Source organism: Lipotes vexillifer, unplaced genomic scaffold, assembly GCF_000442215.2.
Source record: "Lipotes vexillifer unplaced genomic scaffold, Lipotes_vexillifer_v1.1 scaffold749, whole genome shotgun sequence".
In the NCBI taxonomy this organism is placed as follows: domain Eukaryota; kingdom Metazoa; phylum Chordata; class Mammalia; order Artiodactyla; family Lipotidae; genus Lipotes; species Lipotes vexillifer.
Genome location: NW_006782834.1, coordinates 2,827,471 through 2,848,714, shown reverse-complemented (window position 1 = coordinate 2,848,714; position 21,244 = coordinate 2,827,471).

Below are 21,244 nucleotides of genomic sequence, written 5' to 3'. Positions count from 1 at the left end.
AAAGAGAAAAGGGTGCAGAAAATATAGTATTAGAGTTTATTAATGCCACCCTTAAAACTGGGAAAAGATTAAGTAAAATTGGCCTAATAATTTTAAACCATTTGGTTTGAATAAAATTGTTTTCTTATCCCCCTTAATTTGCTAAAAGGAATCTTGTTGAGTAAGCAGTATTTTACACTTAAAACAACAGTGTCATCTGGATCCAGTAAATAATACCCTAGTCACTATGTTTGTTTTTATTTGTTTTATATTCTAGCCCCTGTTTGAAGGTTTCTGGGCTCAAATACAAATACTGATATAATTTGGGAGAACAATTTCATCCAATTCTCTCCTACCCATTGAAATACTCTAGAGTAAAACACTGTGAAGGGGTCCAGAATATGTCACTGTGGCATAAAAATTATTTTGAGCAGAAGGCATTTGAGTTCGTGAAATCCCTTATCTTCCTGAAAGCAGAGCCTCCCAAAATAACTCAAAGCACCCTATTGTCAGAAACCAACCAAGGAACATTCTTATCACCTGAGATCTTGAGAAGTCACCACAGCACGACTAAACAAACATTGTCACAAAAACTATCACATCTCCCATGATACTCCTCAGGGCCCATTTACCTTTCAAAAAACTTGTTTTCTCATACATGCCCTTTCTCCCCCTCCCATTCCCTTATTAAGAAGTCTTTTGTTTTCCTGTAAATGTCCTCCTCCTTTCCCCTTTCCTCCATTAAGAGGGTATATAAGCCCCCAGTCCTAACTGCCCCTGTGAGTCACATTTTCTGTGAACTCCTGAACACACATTAATAAAAACATGTGATTAAATTCTGTCTTTTCTCTTGCATATCTGTTCTTTGTCAGTTTAATTCAAAGGCCCCCAACAACTGAACCTAAGAGTTTACAGCAATTGTTTCTCCTTGACAACCTGATGATCAAATATGTCCAATATTTCATTGCAAATACTGAATTTTAAATCTCCACATGCGCCCTACTATAAGAATAAGCATTATTTATGGTTACATCAGCACTTGAAGTATATTTGGAAGCTACAAGCAAGGTGATTACTGCCCTGGACACCCCTGCCCACCAGGCCTACCCTGGAATTTGGAAATAAGACTGGCATCAGATACAACAGAGGTATGTCAATGGCCCAGAAGAGACTTCTAAGTGTTTCCATCAGGTAAATCTGGACATAACCAGCCTGAATGTATAAACAGAAGGCATCAGTGAGAAGGTCAGTTGGTCAACCTTGGAAGGATAAAAGAAAGGCACCCAGGGCCCAACCCAAGGGGTGATTCCTGCAGCATCCAGGGCTAGGGCCACTATACTGGCACAGTAATGCCTGCATAGCAGGAAGAACAGTCTCCTAACTTCCTCAGCTGAAGGGCAGTCCTTAAAATCACCCACATGCTTTTGTTCCAACACAGTAGGCACTTACTAAGTAAATGCTGTATACAGAAGGAAGGAAAGAAAGAGGCTCCCACAAGCAACCTTCTGATTGTCATCTGGCTTCCTTGTAACTTCCTGTGGGCACAAAAAGTGCTGAAGAGGAGTCTCTTCCTCCTGTTAATATCTTCCTACACATTAACAAATGAACAAACTTAAGGTCGGTGCAAGGTTCCGTTAGCAGAAGCCAGTTTTCCAGGGTTTCAAGCAATTTACGGTCCAGTTGTGAGGACCAGGCACTCGGAGACCTGACACAGTATGAGGGTGCAGCCCCCAGCTCCCAGCCCACAAGACTACACCTGTCAGTCCTCCCATCCACAGCACTTACCAGTTATGCAACTTCCTCCCCTGGCCATCCTTTCATTCAACAGCTATTTACTAAGTGTCTACAAGAGCCAAACACTAACCTGGATGGAGGCCTGTGAAACAGACAAAACAGGGCCTCCTGTAGACTGAGGTCTGCTGAACTGGACATACAGATTAGCCAGCAGGGAAGTTTAACACAGTGGGATAAAATCTATAGGAGAGGCAGATGGGAGCACCAGATTCTGGGGGGCGAGGAACTGAAATGGGAAGATGAGTAGAAGCCAACTTTGTGGATGGGAAGTGGTGTAGGTAGAGGGTAAGCCGGGGCAAACTTCTGGAGGTAAGAACAGTTAGGAACTGAAGCTGTTTAGTGAAGCTGGAGTTTAGGAAGTTGGGGCAAGGCAAATTTGAAGCCTGAGGAACTTATATAAATCAAACGTTTTGAATTTTATCCTGAAGGCAATGGGGAAGTACTGAGGTATGTTAGCCAAGAGAGAAACCACATGTGGTTTTCTTAAAAATATCATACAGGCTCCAGCAAGAACAAAGGAGGGGGCAGGAGGAAGACAGGAGGCAAGGGGTGCCTTTAACTAACATCTTTGGCAGCTGGCCTAATAACTTACCTTTCGTTCATAATTCCCTCCCCTCTTTCGCTATTGATTTGACTCATAAAATGTTTTTAAGGTCATATCAATTCCTTATTATGGATTACAAGTTGGATTACAAGATAATTTTAACCTAAATATAATTTCATTTTATGGCAATGCCTCTGGTCTATTCAGAGTAAATTACTTCTCTTGATAAATATATTTTGGATCTTAGACGAAATGCCCTCTGTAATTTTTCTGTGAAATTTTGTTTTTTATTTGTTTATTTTTTACCTCTTGCCCTGCCCAGAGATCACCTAAACTCATTGCCCAATTTAGGGAGGAAATGCCCGGAGGGGATAATCCCCAGGGAGGGGAAGGTACATTTAACTGCCTGAGGTCCCCACCTGCAGCTCCTCAAAGATGCAAATGGCCCACCTGAGGAAACAGAACACCTACACCTGCCTGGGCAGCAGGAGGTAAAGGCCCACCCAAAGAAAACAAGAGGCCAAAGCCTAAAGAAAATCTGTTTTATTCTCAAAAGTAAAAGCACAGAGGCAGAGCCTGAAGGGGATGCTAGTTTACCATTTCAACAGAAGTCAAGATTATAGACTAGAGCCAAATTAAGTCACCTTCATACTTTCTTATGGATTTTCCTACAGCTAGTTTCCCTGCAGTGATTAGCTATAAAGCTTATTTAGAAAACAAAAGGCTTGTGCTGAGCAGGACAGCCAGAGAGCACTTCCCACCCACACTGGGCCTGGGGAGAGGGGTCCCCTGAGAAAGAGTGGAAGTAGGGGCAGGCCGGCCAGGGAAAAAAGGACGGAGCAGGTGCCAAGGCTAAGGAGTGGCAAGTCCCTGGGACCCTGGAAATGTTCTTCAGCCACTTATGAGAGCTCCCACCTTAGCACCGGCAGGGTCCTTAACAGCTGGCACAGGGTGAACAAGGACCTACGATACAGCACAGAGAACTATATTCAATATCTTGTAATAACCTATAATGGAAGAGAATCTGAAAAAAGAATACATATGTATGTGTGTGCGTGTGTGTATGTGTGTGTATATATATGTACATATATATGTATATGTATATATATAAAACTGAATCACTTTGCTGTATACCTGAAACTAACACAACATTGTAAATTAACTATACTTCAATTTAAAAGAAAGGTTAAAAAAAAGAGTTGGTAGAGGGTAAAGGAGCTGTGGAAGAGGGCTATGAAGGAGGAATGTGCGTGAGGGCTTCTCAGTACCTAGACCATTGGATATCAGAAAGTCTTACCGTCCTTGAAACTCACAGATGTTGTAAGAGCAGCTATCATTTATTGAGCACAGGAATAGTGCTTAGCGTAATAAGTACTTGCTATATGCCAGGTCCTGTTTAAGGTTCTTCACACATGCACACATACATACATATACACACACATATATACATAAACACACACACACACACTCATTTAATCCTCAAGCAGTGCTATCAGGTCAATTCTATTATTATTTCTATTTTATAGTTGAGAAAACAGTCTCAGAGAGGTTATATATGTATCAAGATATAATTCACAGGTGAGTCCTTTTGGAAACTCTACTAAGATCCTACTTACCCTTGAACTTCAGCTATTCTAATACACCTGAATATTGAGGCAGTATTGTATATTTTTGCAGTGTTGTAGACTCTGTAGCTCAATTGGGTTTGAATCCCAAGCTGTGCCTCTTGCTGGCTGTGTGACTTTGGCCAAATAATCACAGAATGGGCATAATAATGGCAGGTACCCTACTGACCACCTAAGGGCAGTTACAAGATTTCTGTTAGCTGATACCTGCAAAGTCCTTGGAACACAGTACATACTCAATAAAAGCTGGCCACTACTAAAAGTCCATATTAGATCACAAGGAGGAAATCAGAGTGCAAAGGACTATCATGCATAGCAGTGGTCACTGAAAGCTAACAACCTTAACAGCAAAAGTGAAATGTAAAAGCACAGATAACCAAGTATATATGTGGAAATGTGTTTGATGGGAGAAGACAAAATTTATATTTGGCACGTCTAAGGCCAGTCAACATTTTTCTAAATTGACTTGTTAAACCCTAGGATTCTAAAAACTAACCATCCCAAGCTGTGCCTCTTGCTGGCTGTGTGACTTTGGCCAAATAATCACAGAATGGGCATAATAATGGCAGGTACCCTACTGACCACCTAAGGGCAGTTACAAGATTTCTGTTAGCTGATACCTGCAAAGTCCTTGGAACACAGTACATACTCAATAAAAGCTGGCCACTACTAAAAGTCCATATTAGATCACAAGGAGGAAATCAGAGTGCAAAGGACTATCATGCATAGCAGTGGTCACTGAAAGCTAACAACCTTAACAGCAAAAGTGAAATGTAAAAGCACAGATAACCAAGTATATATGTGGAAATGTGTTTGATGGGAGAAGACAAAATTTATATTTGGCACGTCTAAGGCCAGTCAACATTTTTCTAAATTGACTTGTTAAACCCTAGGATTCTAATAAAACTAACCAATAATGATCCTTTATAGAAGAAATGTGAATGGCATCCTCATTCAAACAATCATCAAATTGATGAATGAGGATGCCATTCACATTTCTTCTATAATGGGTCATTATTGGTTAGTTTTATTAGAATCCTAGGGTTTAACAAGTCAATTTAGAAAAATGTTGACTGGCCTTAGACTTGCCAAATATAAATTTTATAAAATTAAAATAAACTTGTATCGTTCAAATCTCATGACATTTATTCAGAGCAGAACTGGATTTAATGAGAGTAGAACCTATTATTCAATATTAAATCTTGAATCCTGAGAATAAAGATGTAAACATAATCCCAACTGAATGAATTAGCTAATTGGTTTTCTTAGCTATTACTATCAATACCTGTTTTTTGGCCAATTTATACAGAAAATAGAAATTTATTTCATAGTAAATTCAAATGCATACACAACAAACAGACCCTCTATTATCAAGTACATGAATTGACAAAATGAGTTAGGACTGTGCTGCGTGCTGCAATGGCTACCCTGCTGGGGATAGGTGTTGTCTGAAGGGAAGTATCCTCAGTGCCAAAGCAGAAAACCAGGCACTGTGAGGGTGGATCTAGGCAAGGCTGTCAGGGCCTCCCCTTTGCCATGTCTCTCCCCTACTAGACTTGACTGTGAGAAGGGACCTTGCATTTTGTTCTGCCCAACCCCTAGCACCAAGCCTGGTAAGTGATTCCTCAATGTTGGGATTAAAGAGGGCCCAATCTTCATCAATAGTCCAAGAGCCAGGAAGACAGGATCAATACACTCTCCTTATAAACCAGATTATAAAGGCTGGCATCACTCTCACTCTCGGTGTTTATTTCCCTGTGGTTATCTCCTAGCAGATAAAACACAGCTTTAGTTAGGCTCAGCTGTAGATTTGATTCACAGCCAGTGACGGGTCCACAGCCTTGGAGGGGAAACAGTGCCTCCTAGAGGCCAACATGTTGGTGGCAGGAGTAATTTGTTAAGAGACCTGAGGAGGTACATCCTGGGGACACAATGATGACATTATGGTCCAGTTGATCCCACGCCACTGGGATCTTCTCCAAGTATAAAGTCTGAAAGCCTGTGGCTCATTTTTACTTGAAAAGTGTCATTTTTTTTTTTACAGAATCATCTATTTGAAACATTGCTAACCTGTTAATCATGATTCCTTTCAATTCCTTCAACTTCAGCTTGGTGCTAAAGTCTGATTATTTGTTTCCCTCTACAAATTCTGTTGAAATCCTAGCACCCAATGTGATGGCACTGTAGGTGGGGGCTTTGGGAGGTGATTAGGTCATGAGGGCTCCAAATGGGATTAGTGCCCTCATAAACGAGGCCCTTGTCCCTTCTGCCTTGTGAGGACACAACAAAAAGACAAAGGTCTGTGAACCAGGAAGTGGATCCTCACCAGACATGGAATCTGCCAGCACCTCGATCTTGGGCCTCCAGCCACCAGAACTGGTAGAAAATAAATTTCTGTTGTTTATAAGCCACCCAGTCTATGGTATTCTGTTACAGTGGCTCAAATGGAGTAAGACCCTTGGATAATAACAAACTAGCTCTGATGACCCTTGGCTTCAATTTGATGAGAGGATATAAGCTAAAGTTGGCTAGTTCAGTTTAACGGGAAAAAAAAACAAGCTTATTGAACATACCACCACATATCAGGTACTAAGCACTAAGCTATTATTGAACATTAATGATAACTTATATAAGAGCCAAAGTATAGTGTGTGTTTGGACCATTTCTTGGGTTGGTGGATGACTCAATATGAAAAACCAAGAGAGCAACCTCTTCTTGTCTACATATGTTCTGGCAAGATCACAGCTTTGTCTCAGACTGCAGACAACTGGGAAACACTGTTACTGGGTGGAGCTCTGTAGCCTATTGGTTAGAGTTCTCCTTCTAACAAATTATCTACTTCTCGAAAGTGGGAGAGCTTACCTGAGGGAAGTACTGGGGTTAAGCTATGGCAGTGGTCAAGACCAGCCAATGACATGCCCAGGGATAGATGTGGAAAATCAGGAGAGGGCACAGGCTCTGCAGTCACAAAAATCTCAGCTCAAATCCCAGTAATTGAGCTTTGTGACCTTCGCAAGTTACTTAACCTTGCTCTTTCAACCATTTCCTTTTGCATAAAGGGAATGAAAGTAAGGAGGTTGAGACAGTTAATGAAGACAATATATGAAAAGTGCGCAGCACAAGAAATTGTTGGCAGTAATTGTTAGGAAATAATACCAACTACCGGGGCTTCCCTGGTGGCGCAGTGGTTGAGAGTTTGCCTGCCGATGCGGGGGAAACGGGTTCACGCCCCGGTCCGGGAGGATCCCACGTGCCACGGAGCGGCTGGGCCCGTGAGCCATGGCCGCTGAGCCTGCGCGTCCAGAGCCTGTGCTCCGCAACAGGAGAGGCCACAACAGTGAGAGGCCCGTGTACCGCAAAAAAAAAAAAAATAATAATAATAATAATAATACCAACTACCACTAAACTCAAGTAAAACTGAACAGTCCAAAGGGTCTTTGCAACAGGATGCACCAAATCTCCTGTCCTCCCACCTCCCTTACACTCTGTAAGCCAAGACAAAGGAGAACATAAGCAGCAATAATGAGGGAACATTTATTAAGCACACCTTCTAACTGGACCAGGAGGGACACCTGACCCAAGCTGAGCCAGTCAGATTCCCAGAGTCATCCTGAGTCAGTTACTGGGACCTGAGCTGTGAGGTTACATTGAGAACGGGCTGGGGTCTGGTCAGTGGCCAAAGCCACTTGCAAGCCTGGAAGCAGAGAGGCCGTGAGTCAGTACAGAAAGCAGGAGAATGGAATAGACTCATTGAAAAAAGCATAGACGAGATTAAGACATATCTACACACACACACACACACACACACACACACACACACACACACACACTACCTGCATGTTGACTCTCCAGTTCTCATGAGGCCAGGCTGTACTTCCTAAAGATTTCCTTGAAGATTCCCCTATATCCTTACAAGAGACTCTTCTTTGACCTGAGTTCTTTTGAAGACTCAGGATGGACCCCAGACTCTCACAGAACTTCGTCACAACCTTATGTGATGCAATTTCAGAATAACAGGAATAGAAGCACCATCATGGTTGAGGTGAAAAGTGAACCAGAGGGAGGATGGAGGATGTAGAGATAGAGATGTAAGTATAAACCTTGGTATCTACATGTTTTAAATTTTGTTATTTTCAGAGACCCAGAGGTCTCTGACAGTGAACTGTCATTTAAAAGTGTGAGCAAGAGGGCTTCCCTGGTGGCACAGTGGTTGAGAGTCCGCCTGCCAATGCAGGGGACGCGGGTTTGAGCCCTGGTCTGAGAGGATCCCACATGCCGCGGAGCGACTAGGCCCGTGAGCCACAGTTACTGAGCCTGAGCATCTGGAGCCCGTGCTCTGTAACAAGAGAGGCCGCGGCAGTGAGAGGCCCGCGCACCGCAATGAAGAGTGGCTCCCACTAGCTGCAACTAGAGAAAGCCCTCGCACAGAAACGAAGACCCAACGCACCCAAAATTAAATAAATAAATAAATTTATAAGTGTGAGCAAGAGGCAAGCTACTGAATGAGCAGAGGACTTGCATTTGCATCTCAATGGGGCTGTTACTGATCTTTACTACTTTAAAAAAAATGTACTCATTCATTCGTCCATTTATACCTTAAGCATTTTGTGAAAGAGATGATACATCCTAGGAGTATTTGGTAATGTGAGGGATTGAGAAAGGTCACAGATATGTATCTCAGGAATGTCCTGGTCCTAAGGTACTCTTTAAAAAGAAATACCTGGCTATGAAGGGAAGGAGGCAGGGGAGGTACCTAAACCTGGGAAGACTTCTGGATCCCCAAGACAAACTCATGCATGTTAAGGGTTAAATTTATTTCCTACCACTGTTCTTTCTTCATCTGCTTTGACCTTCCTAAATTACCTCGTGCCGCAGTACCCTCATACTGCTTACTCGGAAACCCACTCAAGAGTACCCTTCCCGGATAGTACCTAATGGGCCTCTCGCAATTAAAATGTTCATTCTAGCAAAGCATGGCTCTCATTTATTTCCTGAGGTATATGACAGTTAATTCACACTAATATATGAAGGACAGTTAAGCATGATGAGAATGTACTCTTTTCATTGATAACTGCATTTTAAAAGAAGATGTTTGGCCTTCCCTGGTGGCCCAGTGGTTGACAGTTCGCCTGCTGATGCAGGGGACACGGGTTCATGCCCTGGTCCGGGAAGATCCCACATGCCGCGAGCGGCTAGGCCCGTGAGCCATGGCCGTTGGGCCTGCGCGTCCGGAGCCTGTGCTCCGCAATGGGAGGGGCCACAACAGTGAGAGGCCCGTGTACTGCAAAAAAAAAAAAGATGTTTGTTGACCCAAAAGGCTAAGTCCTTCATGGCATACTTTTATGCATTGTAAACATCTGTTAGGAAGGTATTTTTTGATCCAAGGGTCCTTCCAGGACCTTTTAAATCACACTGTCTACCCCCATTAGAATATAAGTTTCATGAAAACAGACATTTTTATCTGTTTTCAATCATTGCTGAATCTCCAAAGCCTACAACAGTACATTGCATAAGTAATTGCTCAGATAATGTTTGTGGAATGAATAAATGATGATGCCAGGATTCGTATCTATCTGGCTTTAAACTGTAATGTTCTTTCTACTATATGAAACTCTATCTCTTTCTTAAAATTAATCTCTTCATCTACCTTACAGTAAAAGAGAAAAGAAGGAAAGAAAGAATGGAAGGGAGGGAGGAAAGTAGATGGTACCAAGATGGATGAAATGAAATTCAAGTTCAGGCATCAGCTGCAACATGGGGCTCCTTGGGTTTCTCCTCAAAAACAAACTAATAGTTTTGTCAGGGGCTCCAGATGTTTCTCTTCCAAAACTGTTTCTACCTAGTATCTTTTATAAGCTTGTTATTATTTGTGATTATTTAGAGGGAAAAAAAAGGGCATGTTTATTTAAAGAAAAATTTATCCAGTAAAAATTATGGAACAGTTGAAAGAAGGAAACATGACCCATATCCTTCCACCGAAATATAACCACTCTGAATTCACATCTTACTACATTTCTTTCTAGGCTTCTTCCTATGTATATATTTTAAATACTTACCCAATTTTATTTATTTATTTTATTTAATCTTTTTTTTTTTTTTTTTCTGGCCACCCCATGCAGCTTACAGGATCAGCTTTCAGTAGCTTAGTTCCCCAACCAGGGATCGAACCCTGGCCCCCTGCAGTGGAAGTGTGGAGTCCTAACCACTGGACCGCCAGGGAATTCCCTGTATATTTTAAACTTAGCTATTATCATTCAGTATATACAATTTCGTATCCTGATTTATCACTTTTCTATCATCATTTTTTATTTCTGTCATGTACTGATATTATTATTCTCCATGATGTTCAGTGTAAAATTCTGAGTTAAATGAAGTAACATTTTCTGCTGCCAACTGGTATTAAAATTTTATGTTCCTTCATACTGATTCTGTGACAAGGGAATTTTAAAATTCCAATTCTTATCGTTGGCAGGAGATAAGAGTTTTACAATTCTCTCTTTCTCTTAAATATTTTAAAAACTGCAAAGAATCAATAAAACATGGGGTTGTATTTATTTATAATGCTGAGCAGACACCCTTATTCTCTAACCATTTTCCCCTCGATGTCTTTCCAGATTATGATTCCTGGAGGAATTAATAGCCATTACCCCAAAAGAGAACAACTGCCTTGGACTACATGGAGAGGAACACACCCAAATATAAAGAAATTTAAGTCAGGTTTTATTTATTTAATATATACATAACGCTATCTTCATCTAGGTAAACAGGACCATTCTACAACAGTTGTACAGATTAATATAGTTTTATATATTAATATACTATAGAGGTAGTTTTAGTCATACAGCTGAAAGATTTAAGAGAATACACAATTTCTAAAACCAGCAAAAGGAAACTATGGTGTAGGGACCAGACTAGGGTTTGTAGACCTGTTCTGCTATTTACTAGCTATGTGACCACAAGTGATCAACAAAACAAAACAAATAAACAAAACCCTGTTCCCACAGGTTGGGGAGGGATATTTTAAAATATCAACCATGTTACAGGCTCCTTGGTAGATGTTTTTACAAAGACCATTTAATTTAATCCTTAGAATGATGCTATTGGGTTGGCAAGGTGTAGTAAGTTTTTATTCTCCCCTCTTTACTTAAGAGAACCCCAATTTTACTGGGGGTAGCAATATGATTATACCAAAGCAGAATAACATAATAATGCATTTCCCAGGCTCTCTTGCAACTAAGGCTGGGCAAAGTTCTTAACAAAATAGGTAGAAGTTGAAAGATGGGGCTTCCTGGAAAGGTTTTTATACGAACAGCAGACTGGCAACTACTATTGATTCAGGTAAGAATTATCAATGGATGCTAAAACTGAAGGGTGAAAGTTTGATGAGAAACAGGATATTTATCAATATTAAAGCATATCCCCCCAATTATACTTATTAACATCAAAGGGAAAAAAATAGTTAAACACACAGTAGAGAAGTTTGGCAGACAACACCTTAAACAGATGATCAAAATTAATACCGCTAATAGTGGGACAAACAAATGTTATGTACCTCCTGAGACGATGCACCGTGAGAAGGGCAGCACTTCTGTGATATTCCTAGCAAGGATGCCAAAGATGCACCATCTGAACTTAATCGGGAAGGTCAGACAAACCCCAATTGTGCAGCATTCCACAAAATAACTGATCTATCCTGTACTATTCCAAATATTGAAATCATAAAAGACAAAGAAAGAGGAACCGTTCCAGACTGAAGATGACTATAGAGACAACATCAAAATGTAGTGTGTAATCCTGGTTTGGATACTGGGCCAGAAAAGAAAATAATTGGGACTCCTGGCAAAATTTGAATAAGGCCTGTGTTATTTTAAGAAAATGTTTTTGTTGTTAGGAATTAGACACTGAAGTAAAGGGACATCATGCCTATAAATTCTTCTCCAGATGATTCAGGGGAAAAATGTATATATTTAGAGAGAAAAAAATGATAAAGTAATTGGGGTAAAAATGTTAACGTTTGATCTGGGTGAAAAATATTTGGGAATTCTTTGTACAATTTTTGCAACCTTTCTTCAATTCTAAAATTAGTTCAGAATAAAAGTTACAAGAGTAAAAAGAGTGGGGAAGAACAGATAACTTGTTGATAGATAACTTTTGACCTTGACCTTTGCCCTTCTTTCTTTCCAGATAAGGATGCAACTACAACCAGCTTGTAACAAAAAAGATGAAAACCTCAAGCCAAGTATTTGCTTAGCAGAAAGATTCCAGCTTAGATCCCAGACAATTTGTTTTAAGGCATTCTTTGGTTTTCTGTTGCAAGGCAGAAGGTAATCAAAACATAGCAAAATTAAGTTTAATTTGCCCAAGACTACACCATTCAAAAGTGGCAGGACTAGAATGAAAACCCAGTTCTGTTTAGGTTTGCAAACAAAACATGCCATTTTGACCTATACCATGCTGAAGCCCAGGCTTCGCTCTTTATAAAATGGGAATAAGAATTTTAGCACTCCAGAATGAACCTATAGTGGGAGAGAACTTATAGCAGGGCCTAGCAGAGAGGACAGAGACTCAGATGTTTGCTGAATCAGTAGTTCAGGAAACCAAACACATCTGTTTTCAGTATTCTGCTATACCGAGCAATTTTTAAGTACTGAAGGAAAAAAACAACAACAACCTGTATTTCTGTGGGTGTAATACTCTAGTTGCAGATATTAGTCAGCAGTTCCATTCAGTTTCTTGGATCTCTTTCACCACTCTCTCCCCTTCCTCTTTGCCTCTTCTCTCCTTCACAGAAGCCTTTCTAACCCCCTCTCATTATCAATCAGCTCCTGCAACTTCATCTCCTACCCCACCCCACCCCTCAAAAAAAGGGAGGGGCTGAGTATGAATTTTGGGAGAAAAGCTCTTTGAACAAAGTGGTTCATTCCACCAGGGAAGGCAGGAGTTAGTCCCCAAGAAGGACCATCCTTCCTAAAACGGCAAGGAAAAATCAAAAACAGGGAGCCTAAGCCTCTGGCCAGACCCGAGTAGCTACCTACAGGCCAAGATTCCAAAAGCTCCAGGCAGAAGACTGAAAGGTACAGGAAGGCACTGTACTCAGGTCCAACCAACCCATCAGATATGCAACTCTCCTGAAGTTGAAGGACGCAGCAGAACTTAGAATCACTAATCCTATTAAAATGAAAGGTGTTAAATTTGTAGTTTCATTGATTTGTTTTAAATGGTTATGAATTTTGAGCTTTAAAAAAAAAAAAGATCTTGATATTTATTATACCATGAAATAAGTATCCAAATGCCAGTAGAGTCATTTTGCTCTGACCCAGAAACCTGAACCAGACCTAGATAGCAGTGCCCTCACAGGAAGGAGATTGGCTGTGGCAATGACCTATTGAGACCTTGGATTCTGAGCTATTTAGGACTCACTATGCACATACCTGGGAGAGAGGGAGCAGTTTAAGGACCTGGTTGTGGGTCCTTTGGGTCTCACAAACTGTGGCCCTGCCCTGGAAAGGCCATGTGTGTATGCGGGTATTGGAGGTAGGGAGAGGGTAGTGGGAAGCGTAAGCTGGAGCTTTTCTAGTTCTTTATACTACCCACAACTAGTATGGTGTTTGAGATCCTGGGCAGGGCAGCATCATGGAACAGTCAAGCTAAAGAGAAGACTTCTCTCCTCTGCCTCTCTGTGCTCATAATCTTCTCACCTTCCATTCCTCTGCCCATGGACGCCTGATCTGCGGGCAGACAATTATGTCTACACCCAGCTCCCTCTTCTTTCCTCAAACTGCATTCCAGTTCTGGACCCTCCACCTAATATCTGTGAGTTATTGAGCCTACCCCAATTATTCATACAGTGAATAATTTGCCATCACAGGCCGTTGGTTGCTCATAGTCAACATCATTAAAGAACTGGAACTGGGGAGAGGGAATCTTTGACATGTGGGCTGGCTTTGAAAAGTTCTGTTCCAGGTCAGTTACCATCCTGCTGGCCTGAAGACCCAATCTACATTGACCGACTGTACTCTGATCCCAAGAGAGAGCCTACAGGGTCCCCTGCTCTTGTACTCACCTGGGCCACAGACTCAGGCAAATGAGATAGTCAGCTGCAACTTGCTCTGGGTCATGAACTGCTGATGAACGTGGCAATGACTCCATACTAAGTCATCTTAAGCTTCCAGGGAATCTTGGCATCACCTAGTAATGCAAACTTCAAAGGACTTAGTCTAGCTGTGCAATGGGGCAGTAAAATCTTCAACACCATCCTGGCTATTCAGGACCTGCCTGTTCAGCTAGTTATAGATGTTGGGGGAACACAGTGGGTGTGGAGAGGTGACAGTCAAATTCTCTACAGGAGGTAAGAGTGCCTGGGCCTGGAGCTGATAAATTTGTCCTTTAATTAACAGTCTTATAAAAAGTCCGTTGGAACTGAAAATGGGATTTCCTAGTTAAGGTGTTTCATAAGTAAGCAATTCTCGTTATTGTATTTTCCAAAGAATGGAAACACACCTGGACTGTACTTTTTAAAAAGAGGGTGTAGATATGGCTTTGCTTGCAGATATAAATACAAAGCAATGTAAAATTACTTTTATTAAATAATACAACATGATCTCTTGAACCTTTCACACAGCAACAGTACTGATGTGAGCAAATGCTAGTGGCACTGCTGCGAAAATATTTTTTAAAAAAACCTGGCGGGCTTCCTTGGTGGCACAGTGGTTGAGAGTCCGCCTGCCAATGCAGGCAACACGGGTTCGTGCCCCGGTCTGGGAAGATCCCACATGCTGCGGAGTGGCTAGGCCCATGAGCCATGGCCGCTGAGCCTGCATGTCCTGAGCAAAAAAAAAAACAAACAAAAAAACCCCCAAAAAACCTGGCAAGCAGTCAAGTCCATCAGGGGATATAGTGAGCATCTATTCTATTTTTCCTATCCTGATAAACTTTCTCCTGGAACAGTAGTCTAGCTCACCTTTGAAGAAAGTTCCTGTTCCCCTGTTCTTATGCCATATGCTTTGAATTGAGGGGAGGATTCCCACTACTTGTTTTAGAGGTGGGCGTGTGAATCAAGGCCAATCAGAGCACCTCACACACAGGGCGATAGGAATTGGCCCAACACAAAGACACGTGCCCCAATAAGATCCAGTGAGTCATAACAGGACTTTTGCTGAGATTCGAAGGAGAGAGGTGGAGTCTTCCTTGATGAACTTGGTCCTGGGAGGTTATAGGACTGCAGGAACTGACAGCCAACTTGCCCTTGTACAGAGCCAGAGAAAGAAACCAATAATAAAGAGCAGAGTCCAGATATAATGAAAGCCCAGATCCTGGAGAGATTATCTTGATGCCCCAGATCAAGTCATATCTGAAGTATCAGACTTTTCAGTAACATGAGCCAATAAAGTTTGAGGTGAATACTATTATAGGGTAATATCTTTAAATGTTCGGTTGTGAAGAAATTGATGATATACACCAAGGGTATCTGAGTCTCCACTCTAACCTTTGTTAAGTACTTACTCTGCTTCATGTACTAAAGTACTAAGCACATTAAAGCTATTATCTAATAAAATTCTAACAACAACCATATGAGGAAGATACTATTATTGTTCTTCTCAAAACAGGTAGAGCAGAAATTTGCATCCTGGACTCTAGAGCATGTGAAACTACGTGACTGTTCCAAGTGCTTGCCTTGGTCATGTTTCGCATATCCTAAGAGAGGTGGCTGTCCAACATTTTAGCCTCTGAATCTTTTTGTTCAAATGACATAGGAAGTATAAACAAATGAAATCAATCAAATGGAGCAGGATGGGGGCCCAGAACCCTCTTCCTTGCACCCTCCTCTTCCAAGGAATTCCTAGGGCTTTAAAAAATATTTTTAAAGCATTTCATGGAACACAATAAGAAAGGATGAAGAATACCTCTTCTTGTATGGAACAATTTCCAAGATACATTAAATGGGAAAAAGTAAGGTGTAAAACAGTGTGTACAATGTGCTACATTTATTTGTGTTATTAAAAGCTAGAGAGTCCATAGGCATATATGTATATCCAGAAGGATAAACAATAATTGTCTATATTAATTGCCTGGGTGGCCAAGGAATAGTAGGGAGACTTTTTGCTAAATACCCTTTTGTACTTTATATTTTAACCATATGAATGTATTACCTGTCTTAAAGAAGAAGAAGGAATCTAGGATGATGACAATAACTGCATTAGTGTAACGAATTTCAAACAAAAGTAAGCTTGCCACTGGGAGGTTGAGATGACTCTCCCAGTGGGATGCTATCTGATCCTAAAAATTTAAGTCCTTCCCCAGACGTTTGTCTTTACATATGACTAAGTGTTAATTACTAAGTTGGTTACTGAAAGCCAACAAAATATTTGTAAACTAAAATTAGTTAATACAATTTTCTGAGGACCCTGTTTCAGACTCTATTGAGGAAGTCTGGCTGCCACGCAATGCAGCAACACTGCAGAATTTCTGCTTCCATGCATACAAGCTGAAAGTGGGAATTTCCTCATTTGGGGAGTTCATTCATCCATTAAAGAGCTACCAAGTGCTGTCTATGCATCAGATACTGTGCTTAAGCACTGAAGATATAGCAATTTACAAAACGGCTAAAATCCCTACCCTTAAGGGTTTACATTCAGGTGATGGTGGGGAAATACACAATAAACAAGATTCCATTAATGCTGTGATGAACATTTCTTCACATTTTATGAAACCTAAAATTGGGATATGTCTTTTGGTAGATGGCATCTTAGAGTCAGCAGCATTTTTGTTTTTTTTTCTTTCCTTCTTTCTCTGAGGTGAACTTGATGGCATCTTAAGAGAATAAGGTATCAGACTGATAAGTGCTACAGAGGAAAATAAGCAGAGCAGAGGAAGGAGTGTGGGGAGGTTGCAACGTAAAACAGTCAGGAGAGACCCAAGTGGCCTTTGAGCAGACTTAAATAAGGTGAAGGGAGTGAGGCATTTCTCTATGTGGGTAGAGTAGCAAACAACCAAAACACAGGAAAAAACAAGCACAAAGGCCATGAGGGGAAATCAAATTTCAGGAACACAAGCAAGCCAGTGTTGCTAGACTAGAAGGAATAAAGCAGGAGGTAAGGTCAGAGAGACGACAGAGGGGCCAGATTACACAGGGACTTGTAGACCACCTTTCTACTCAGTGCCTTGAGTCTAGAGAGGTCAGATAGCATAGTACATAAGAGCACAGGCTTTGGAGTTAGACTGCCAACTTATGTCCCAGCTGTGCCACTTCCTAGTGGTATGACATCAGGCAAGTTACTCTCTGTGCCTGCTTCGGCATCTGAAAAATGGGGCTAATGACACTACCCATAAGGTTGTTGTGAGGATTAAGTAAAATTTTATGTAAAGTCCTCTTTTTTTTTTTTTTACTTCTTTATTGGAGTATAATTGCTTTACAATGGTGTGTTAGTTTCTGCTTTATAACAAAGTGAATCAGTTATACATATCTCTTCCCTCTTGCGTCTCCCTCCCTCCCACCCTATGTAAAGTCCTTTGAATAGATAGTCTAGCAAAGATAGAGCACAAATGTGTTTGATACTGTTACTATTGATTGGTTATGAATTTCAATTGCTGTTTCATCATTATCAATTTATTTTGCTGTGTGTTGTTTGATTAATGAATAAAATTAATACATAATGTTATCAAAAATATTTTTGAACCCTGATTTTCCAGTAACTAGTCTTTAAAAACCTGTATGTGATATATTTCAAACACAAATTATCACCTCCACTCATCCTCCTAAGTAGGTATGGACAACACCCGACCCTATCACCACCACCCTCAATCAAAACACAATCTTGTACAATGATATTTCATCGTTATTGTTGAGTTTGCCACTAGAAAGTAAGAAAGGATGGGGAAAGTGGGCCACTGAGGAGAGCGACTGAACTAGGGGATTGTAAGGAAGCAATTCTAAAAGTGGATTTCAAACCAATGAATTTTGTTAGTTGCTCTGTTGTCAGAAAAATAATTTACCCAAGTTAAAATTTTGGATTATACGTATTTTAATGATTCATGACATTCTTATACTGAATATTTAGACTTAAGAAAGTGAGAAGTATAAGGGCGTAAGTCAGGCAGTCACAATTTTTACGTTTTCTCTTCCTTTATTTAAGAAATGGTGCTTGAGCATCTGCCACGTAAAAGGAATTACGCTAGATCATTAAAGGGTACAAATAGGAACGAGACATGGTCTCTGACTTTTCTCTATAAAATCAGTGGAACTGGATTTGCATGTAATCTCCTTTCTCTTTTCAGTCCATTTCATGGCTGCTCCCCTTTCAGACGCCCAATTGGGGGAAAAATTAGGCACTGTACCCTCTCTGCCTCCTCTTTTTCCTGGAAGCATCAAGCAGCTCTACCCCTTCCCAGACACCAGGAGAGAGGCAAGACTGTGAGGTCAAGGGGAAATCTGGGGGCTCCACCCTCATTTCCTCTGTCCCAAACTGCCCACTCCTGCCCATAGTCCTTCCTGGCCAGTGGAGGCTGTTAGGGAAGAAAACAGGTCAAATGAAGGGAGAACTCATAGTACGCTGTTAGTGACTTACTACATTCAGCAAAATTTAAAACAAAGCAGGGCATTTTGAAAAGGGTGGTGTCTTAAAATAATTCTGCTAAGATGTCAAGGCACTGCTTTTTATTACCAAATAATACATGTGATAGACATCCATGAGCCCCACTTGACCTCAGAGCTTTATCTCTGATAGTCGGGTAGAGTGGGGCACAGGGAGGAGGTGAGGAGAGGCTCAGGGAGGGGTAAGGCTTAGGGACTGGGTGAAGTTCTTTGCACACATTACCTGGTAATAAAAATGCTGAGCATTTATTGGTTACTTTTTTTAGGCTGCAATGAAATGCCCCCATGGAAAATGTCTGAAGCAAAATGTCAAGTGTCCAGTTTTAAAGCAGAGGACAATGCTTAGTGTACAGTATTTTTGGCAGTATGATCCCCACTGTTCTCCAAGTCACCCAGGCTTAAAACCTTGGCACTAGGAAAGGAACATGCACCAGAGCCTTCGTGATATGTGTTATCTGCAATCCCACCTTACAGATGAAAAAAGGACCTCCTTCCTTAGCATTATATTCATATTTCCTTTAATGTTTTGTTCATGTATCCATCAATATCACCTTTTATGGGACAATGCTAAGCCACAGAGATATAAAAATGAATAACATAGTCGTGCCCTTAACAGTCCGGTTCAACAGGCATTTATTGAGAGCTTCCCACATATCAACAACTGCAAAGTGCTAGCATATACATACGTATCTGGATTTCAGGGAGAGCTTTCAGAAGATGCCAGAGTTAAGTCTTAAGGAACTATGGGGCTTCCCTGGTGGCGTAGTGGTTAAGAATCCGCCTGCCAATGCAGGGGACACGGGTTCGAGCCCTGGTCTGGGAAGATCCCACATGCTGCGGAGCAACTAAACCCATGCACCACAACTACTGAGCCTGTGCTCTAGAGCCCGTGAGCCACATCTACTGAGCCCACGGGCCACAACTACTGAAGCCCACAAGCCTACAGCCCATGCCCCGCAACAAGAGAAGCCACCACAATGAGAAGCCCGCGCACCATAACGAAGAGTAGCCTCCGCTCGCCGCATCTAGAGGAAGCCTGTGAACAGCAACAAAGACCCAACGCAGCCAAAAATAAATAAAAATAAATTTTAAAAAGAAGTCTTAAGGAACTCGCAGGAGTTTCCTTGATGAAGTGGAGGGAGGGGAAGGGCATATCCAGGCATATATCCAGAGTATGTGAGGGAGACAGGAGCTAGAAGGACAGGCAAGAGCCAGAACATAATAGGCCTGTACACCAAGCTAAGGAGTTTGGATTTTATTATGGAGAGAATGGGCAACAACTGGAGGACTTTCAGAAGAAGATCAACACTGATAGATGTTTTGTTATTGTTAGGCTCACCCAAGGGTGGACTGCAGATGACTGGAAGGAAGCCAGGGCGCGAATGCAGACAAACTAGTTAGGAAGCTATTGCCATAATCTTGGTGAAAAATGACAACATAAACTATGTCAGAAGCAGAGAGCATGGAGAGCAGAGACCTATTTGAGCAATATTCTATAAATAGACATGACAGGATTGACTACTGAACACATGGGGGTGCAATCCAGAGTTTCAGATTTCTCCCAGCTTCCTCCTTCTAGCTTAGGCAATTATTTGGCTAGTGGTACCAAAGAGCGTGTCAGGGCACACAGAAAAAGCACATCGATTTTGTTTTCTTTAAGGGAGGCTGGGGAATCTGAGACCTGTGGGGCATCCAAGTGGAGACGTGTATTTATCAATTAGCTAACTAGACCCTGCGCTTTTTAGGTTCAAGATATTTATTTACAAGACTACTCCATAAGCGTGTGTACCTGGCACTCTCATTTCGAAAGAAACAAGGCATACCGATTTGAAAAATTCCATTTTTCATGCTAAAAAAAAAACCACACTGAAAATGTAGGGGTTTAGAGTTAATAACAAAACGTCTTGCTACTAGCTGCCCAACTGACACGGCAGATCAATGTATTTTCTCTAGTAAGTTAAATGCAGGGTTCGAGTGGTTTCCTCCCCACACCACAGGAAAATAACGGTGTAGCTGGTATTTAGATCCAGGAATTCCTTTTAGCAGGTTGGAAGAGCAAGAGCTGAGAAATGCGCCCTCCTGTGGCAGTGGAATGAGGGGGCTCTAGCAACCTTTTTACCACCAAACAAAGCCCTGTAAAGAAATGCAATTTGCGGGGACAAGAAGGCCACAACGCCGGTACTGCTACACCGCGAAACCGAAAGAACCCTTCCAGGGGCCGGAAACCCTTACCTGTCACGTCGGCCGAAGGAAAATTTCACTTTCGACTCAACAAAATACGACCCCAGATTTGACAGCTTGCACTACTTCCGGCGACAATTAAACACCCTGCAAGCTAAAATGCGTACACTATCCGGATCCTCTCCAGCTGGCAGGGCAGGGCTCGGACCACGTGGGTGGTTGGGACCAGCCCGAGTGACCAGCGGCAGAGCTGGGGTAGGAGGCGTGTCCTTGCGGAGGGAGGCGGGGCCTGAGCAGTGGGCGGGGCTTGGGCGGACCCAGGCTACCGGCCTCCTCTCGCCTGCTTTCCCCCTTGCCTTCGCCCTTCGAGCAGCCACGTAATGCCACGTCCCCGCGCATGCGCATTTCGACAGGTGGTGGAGGCTGTTTCCGGGCTTAGGGGGCTGGAGCTGCAGCCGAGTAAGAGGCGGTGTTGGCGGCGGCCGGAGAGTGCTGAGTGCGGGCTTGGGGGGCCAGGCCCTGCGGAGGACA